Source organism: Erythrolamprus reginae, chromosome 2 (genome assembly GCF_031021105.1).
Source record: "Erythrolamprus reginae isolate rEryReg1 chromosome 2, rEryReg1.hap1, whole genome shotgun sequence".
Classification (NCBI taxonomy): domain Eukaryota; kingdom Metazoa; phylum Chordata; class Lepidosauria; order Squamata; family Dipsadidae; genus Erythrolamprus; species Erythrolamprus reginae.
In genome coordinates, this window is record NC_091951.1 from 29,084,189 (window position 1) to 29,091,322 (window position 7,134).

A 7,134-nucleotide genomic window follows, 5' to 3' on the forward strand; every position below is an offset into this window, starting at 1 on the left:
GAGAACGCCTGCCCCGCCTCTCCTGCAGCCCCCTCACTGAAAGCTGGGACGAAAGAGCTCTCAGCTAAGGGACTGCAAGAGGGGCAGGGTGGGCATTCTCAAAGCGCTCAGAGCAGCTAGCGGCTGAATGAGGAGGACGAGAAGCCGTAGCCGCCAGCGCTGCTGCAGGAGGACCCGTGCCCCAAGAAAGCCGGTGAGAGGGGCGGATCGGGTGGGCGGGGGGTAGCAGCGAGGGGGCCAGAGGCGCGGGGGCGGCTGACATTCAAAACAATCTTTGCCGGCCTCCGCACTTTCGTTGCTCCCCGCCCCCAACTTCAAGCCCAGCTCCTTGCGTGGCCTTGGAAAAGGGGGTAGTTTTTGGCTGTCCATAGCCAAAAATGGTGTTTTTACTTTCACATCTCTACTTCGCGGAAATTCGACTTTCGCGGGCAATCTGGGAATGCAACCCCCGCGAAAATCGAGGTATCACTGTATACAAAAGATGTACTGTTGTTAACTCAGGAAACTTACAGATTGTCAGCACTTATTACCGTATTTTTATAATCATGTAGATACCTAGAAATACTGTGTTTCCCCCAAGAATAAGATAGGGACTTACTGTATTTTCTGGAGTATAAGATGCATCCCCCCCCTCCAAAGAGGGTGAAAATATGGGTGTGTCTTATACACCGAATGTAGTCCCAGCCACCCACTGGCCCCCACCCTTCAGAGGTTTTCTGTCTCCATGCGTTGTATTTTTGGGCAGTTCCAGGCAGCGGGGATCCTCAATTTCACTTGAAACTTTAAAATAAACCCAATCACCTTATGGGCTTAACCGGAGGGGGTGGGGTAGGGGATGATTTTCATGGGAGCAGAAGAGGGACTTCACTCCCAAGACGCCCCCATCTTTCTACCTGTAGCTGTAGGCATTGAAAGCCTGGCTTTCTCGCAGCAATAGAGATGCAGCACTTCAGTCCTCCTAGACTGGCCAAAATTGTCTCCAGACCTAAATCCTATTGAGCATCTGTGGGGTATCCTGAAACAGAAGGTGGAGGTGCGCAAGGTCTCGAGCATCCACAAGTTCCATTATATTGTCATGGAGGAGAGGAAGAAACCTCCAGGGGCAACCTGTGAAGCTCTGGTGAACATTTTGCCCAAGAGGGTTAAGGCAGTGGTGGAAAATAATGGTGGCCACACAAAATACTGACATGTTGGGCCCCATTTCAACATTCTTAACTACTTTAAATTTAAAATTGTAAATTATTAGATTTGTTATGAATTATTTTATTATGTTGTGAGCCGCCCTGAGTCTACGGAAAGGGGCGGCATACAAATCTAATAAATAAATTATCATTTAGGGATGTACTCTCTTTGTTGCCAGTGGTTTATATATTAATGGCTGTGGGTTGCATTATTTTGAGGGGACAGCACATTTAGTTGCTATTAGTGTTACTTGCTGGTATGAGATTATACACAAAACCAAGGATGAAAACCACTTAGAATCCATATGGGACAATATAAAAGGAAAGAAAAGTGACATTGATAGAAGGTGTTGAAGTTGCAGGAACCTTGGGAGAAAGTGACCATGTCATACTGGAATTCAATTGAATGCAAACACAAGCAACAGAATATAATCCAACCTTTGCCTTAAACTTTAGAAGGGCTGATTTAAAGAAACACAGAGAGACCCTAAGCAAAATTTGATGGCTAAAAATCCTGAAGGGAAAAACAACTTGAGAAAAAAGGGAAACACTGGAAAATATCAGACCAGTCCAACTCAACACCACTAAAAAAAACAATACCCCAAGAAATCTAAGAAGGAACCAGAACCATAAATATTTCTCTGATAATCTGAAAAACAAAAAGGATAAGTACAATAAATGGAAAGCGTGACACATAACTAAGGCAGAACATCAGCAGATGAACCAAATCTGCAAAGATGAATTAAAGAAAGCAAACGTGAAGAATGAACAAAGACTTGCAGCAAAAGTTAAAGACAATAATTTTTTGCCATATATATATGTGGGTATGGCTAGCTGATGAGGCCAAAATAAGGCCGAAATAGATCTATCCTAGTCTCCCTTAATTTTCAAATTCAGCAAAAAAACATGTGACACATACAGATAGAAATGTCGGCTATCAATAAAATTAACTGCCTTGGAAATGTCCCTGGGTTGGGCCGAGAGGCAAATAAGGAGCTGTGATGTTCCTTCAATACACCAGGGTGATTCGACACAAAAATATGAACCCTTCCCTGGTGCAGAGCTGAAGGGATTGGATACTGTAGCCTAGAGGATAATTCTCTGCTTTACAAGGCAAAGGTTGCAGGTTCAAGTCTCAGTGGGTATGGCTAGCTGATGAGGCCAAAATAAGGCCGAAATAGATCTATCCTAGTCTCCCTTAATTTTCAAATTCAGCAAAAAAACATGTGACATATATATGTATATGTATACAGTGATCCGCCGGTTATTGCGTCCCCGACCATTGCGAAAGGGCTACATCGCGATTTTTCAACCCAGAAGTAAAAACACCATCTGCGCATGTGCGCCCTTTTTTCCTATGGCCACACATGCGTAGATGGTGTTCCCCGCCGGGCAGATCAGCTGCTGGGCGGCTTCCCTGGGTCTTTCCCCTCTTGCTGGCGGGAGGGCGAGAAGCCCCCCTCCAGCACCCACTCGCCCTCCGTTCGCCCGCCCTTCGCCCGGCCACCCGCCATTTGCTCGCTGCTCGCCCGGCCACCCGGGTTCGTTTGGCTTCGGGACTCAGTTGGGAAGCGGCACGGGTGTTTTAAAAGGTCTCCGCTGGCATGGGGGGCTTCTTAGCACCCCCCCAAACCCGGGTTGGGGGTTCGGGGGGGTGGTAGGAAGCCCCCCATGCCGGCGGAGACCTTTTAAAACATCCGTGCCACTTCCCAGCTGAGTCCTCAAGCCAAGCGCAGAAGTTAGCCTTGAATCCCTTTGAATCCCGCCGCTTCTGCTGGATACGGGCGATGGGCGGGGCGAGCTGCCACAGCCCCTGGCTTCCACGCCGCTCGTCCCACCCACCGCCCGTATCCAGCAGAAGCTGCTGGATTCAAAGTGCTGGGGTGGGGGGCTGTCGGGACACCCCCCACCCCAGCACTTTGAATCCCGCCGCTTCTGCTGGATACGGGCGATGGGGGGGGGCGAGCTGCCACAGCCCCTGGCTTCCGCGCCGCTCGTCCCACCCACCGCCCGTATCCAGCAGAAGCTGCTGGATTCAAAGTGCTGGGGTGGGGGGCTGTCGGGACAAGCCGCGCACAAGGGCCGAGGCGAGGCTGAGCAGGAGGAGAAGCCAACCAGCGAGGCGGTGGGCTGGGAGCCGCAGGTGAAAGGAGCTCGGGCATCGGAGCGCGGCGCCAGGCATTGTTCTCCAGACCCCGCCCGCTCAGCCCCGCGGCGGCCCTTTCCCTCTCCAGGCTGCGGGCGGGGTCCGGAGAACAATGCCGAGCTCCTTTCGCCTGCGGCTCCCAGCCCACCGCCTGTCTCCTGCTGCCCGGTTTAGCCAGGACACGAGCGGCGAAATGACTTGGAGGAATGTGAAGCTGAAACCGGCTTTGAGTTTTTGGCTGCGGGGGGAGAAGTAGGACTTTCCTAACTCCCTCGCCCCGCAGCCAAAACTCAAAGCCTGTCTCCTGCTGCCCGGTTTAGCCAGGACACGAGCAGCGAAGTGACTTGGAGGAATGGGAAGTCCAAATCGGCCGGTTTCAGCTTCACATTCCTCCAAGTCATTTCGCACCCCCAACCCAACCCGGGTTTGGGGGGGTGCTAGCGAGCCCCCCATGTCGGCGGGGACGTTTTAAAACACCCGCGCGGCTTTCCAATGAGTCCCGAAGACAAACGCGGAAGTTTGACGTTTGTCTTCAGGACTCATTGGAAAGCTCCGATCGTTTTAAAACAGTTGCGCCGTTCTCCGCTGACTCCTGGCGAACTTCCCCGCTTTAGGAGTCAGCGGAGAACGGCGCAACTGTTTTAAAACGATCGGAGCTTTCCAATGAGTCCCGAAGACAAACGTCAAACTTCCGCGTTTGTCTTCGGGACTCATTGGAAAGCCGCGCGGGTGTTTTAAAACGTCCCCGCCGACATGGGGGGCTCGCTAGCACCCCCCCAAACCTGGGTTGGGGGTTCGGGGGGGTGCTAGCGAGCCCCCCATGTCGGCGGCGACGTTTTAAAACAGCCGCGCCGCCCCCAATCTTCGGCTCCTCGCTAGCGCTGCGGAAGTTAAAAACACCATCTGCACATGCGCAGATGGTGTTTTTACTTCTGCAGCGCTACTTCGCAAAAACCCGCTCGTTGCGGGGGGTCCTGGAACGGAACCCTCGCAACGAGCGGGGGATCACTGTATATATATATGACGGTCTTGGTATATTCGGGTTTCTTCCCGTGTAAGATTTTGAAATTTCTGGCGACATTTCAACGAGGTCTCACTCGTCATCTTCAGGCTGGTGTTTCTGTCCTTGTTCTAAGGCGAACTTAGAACAAGGACAGAAACACCAGCCTGAAGATGACGAGTGAGAGCTCGTCGAAACATCGCCAGAAATTTCAAAATCCTACACGGGAAGAAACCTGAATATACCAAGACCGTCATACCTGTACCTGTGAAAATCTACGAAAACACACACACACACACATATATATGTATATATATAAAAAAAAACCCATCAATTCACTAAAGAATGAAGACAGCAAGGAAATAACAAGCAGTAGAGATAAAGCATAGCAACATTCTTTTCATTAGTCTTCATACAAAATGAAACTACAGTATTGCCCAACCTACAAAAAATGTTATATTTTTGGTAGGTTGGGCAATAGTTTCATTTTACTCTAGTCAAAGACAGGTTACAAATTAAAATTTAAGTAAGAAAATGGTAAGAGAACCCCTGTCTGACATTGATGAATATAAATCACCAGGGACCTGATGGATTACGTCCTAGAGCTCTGAAAAGTTGGCAGATGTTATCTCAAAACCATTGTTATATCTTTAAAAAAATCTTGGGAGCACTGAGGAACTACCAGAGGATTGGAAAGGAGCTGATGTGGTTCCCATCTTCAAAAAAGGGGGAAAAACGGACCCAGGAAACAACAGCCCAATCAGTCTAACACCAATAACTGGAAAGATACTCAAAAAACACTTTTGTTAACATGTACAAACAAACACAGTTATAACTAATAGCCTGCACATGTTTGTTAAAAACAGATCATGTCAAACCAATCTTATTTCATTGTTTGATAAGGTGACTAAATTAATAGACCAGCAACTAAGTAGACCACACACTATTTGTTGCTAAACTAGAAAAACGCAGAGTAGACAGCATCACCACCAGATGAATTTGTAACTGGCTGACAAACCGTACTCAAGGAGTAATCCTTAATGGTAAATCCATATGGAGGAAAATAAGCAGTGGGGTACGACAAGGTTCTGTCTTAAGCCCACTACTCTTCAATATTTTCACAAATGACTTAGATGAAGGAATAGAAGGAGAACTCATCAAATTTGCAGATGACACTAAACTGGCAGGAACAGCCAACACCCCATAAGACAAGCTCAGAATCCAAAAAGCTTTTGACAGACTTGAACAATGGGCCCTATACAACAAAATAAAATTTAATGAAAACAACAGCTAAGTTTTACATCTGGGCAGGAAAAAAAACAAAGGTACAAATACAGATTAGGAGAAACCTGACTCCAAACAGTAACTGTGAGAGGGACCTTGGAGTCTTAGTTGAAAATCACTTGAACTTTAAATTAGCAGTGTGCAACAGCTGTCAAAAAAGCTAATAAAATCATTGGTTGTATAAACAGACACAGAATCAAAATCACATGCAGTGGTAGTACCAATTTATAAAGCCTTGGTAAGACTACACCTGGAATATTGTATCCAGTTTTGATCATCCCATTACATAAAAGATGTTGAGACTTTGAGGGGGGGGAGTGCAAAGAGCAATTAAGATGATTAAAGACTTGGAGGTTAAAATAAATGAAAAACAGTTGGAGGATTTGGCCTTGGGTAGTCTAGAGAAAATGATACGATGGTATATTATTTGAGAGACTGCCACAAAGATGAGGGCGGCAACTTATTTTCCAAAGCAGTAGAGGGCAGGACATGAAACAAGGGATGGGAACTAATCAATGAGAGAAACAACTTACAATTAAGGAGAACTGCCTAACAATAAGGATATATTGTATTACTGTTGTGAGCAGCTCCAAGTCCTTGGAGAGGGGTGGCATACAAATCTAATATTATTATTATTATTATTATTATTATTATTATTATTATTAATAATTAACCAGTGGAACAACTGGCGGTTTTAAAGAAGAGAGTGGACAGTCGCTTGCTTGAAATGATACAGCATCTCCTGCTTGAGAAGGGGGCTGAACTAGAAGACCTCCAAGGTCCCTTCCAGGCAGTGAAGGGCTACCAAAATTTTTACTACCACACTGTGGGCGTAGCTTATGCAAGATGCCCTGCATTTTCTTTCAACATCTTTCAGTGCAAATTGGGTGCTCTGGGGTGGTGCTTCATTTTTGCTACCCCACTGTGTTGCCCCCCCCCCCTGCTTCCAGGTCTATGCTGATTCTGAAAAGGTTAAGCCTCTGCAAGATTTAAAGCACCGGTGCTGCCTATGAACCTCCTCTCTTGCAAGCAAAACAACACGCTCATAAAAAACACACGGAATCAACCCCAAAGTGACGGTATAGTTGAAATCTCCCCATTGACAGAAGATTGCAGGCAACTTAAAACCTGCAGCTCTGGCGGAATATAAGTGGGCTGGAGGAGTGTTGTGGGGGGGGGGTATATGCAGGAGGCGACATATTTCAGCATAGTTGCTTATCTGCTACTACAACGTGGAGCAAACCGAACAGCCCGACTTGCTCCCGGCCTCTCCTCTGACCTGCCCTTCACTCACCTTCCAGCTGTCGCTTTGATCCAAGAAAAACTACAACTGCCGCTGCAATCCTCCATTAGGAAGCCGGAAGACGAGGTTTACGAGCCTTCGCATTTCCATATTCTCTCTAGCCGTCCACGACTCTATGGTCTCAATTCCATTCAGTTCAGCTACTGGCGTTTGCGGCTGTCTTTGCGACTATCCAGGCGTGCTTATTGCCTAATCATAGAGCGCCATCTAGCCAGCAGTG

General features: G+C 47.6%; 1 pseudogene; it reads right to left on the reverse strand.

Moving 5' to 3' along the window:
* Nucleotides 1-7,119, reverse strand: part of LOC139159278 (zinc finger protein 850-like) — a 39,389-nt pseudogene extending 32,270 nt beyond the window's left edge.
* Between the last annotated feature and the right edge of the window lie 15 nt (nucleotides 7,120-7,134).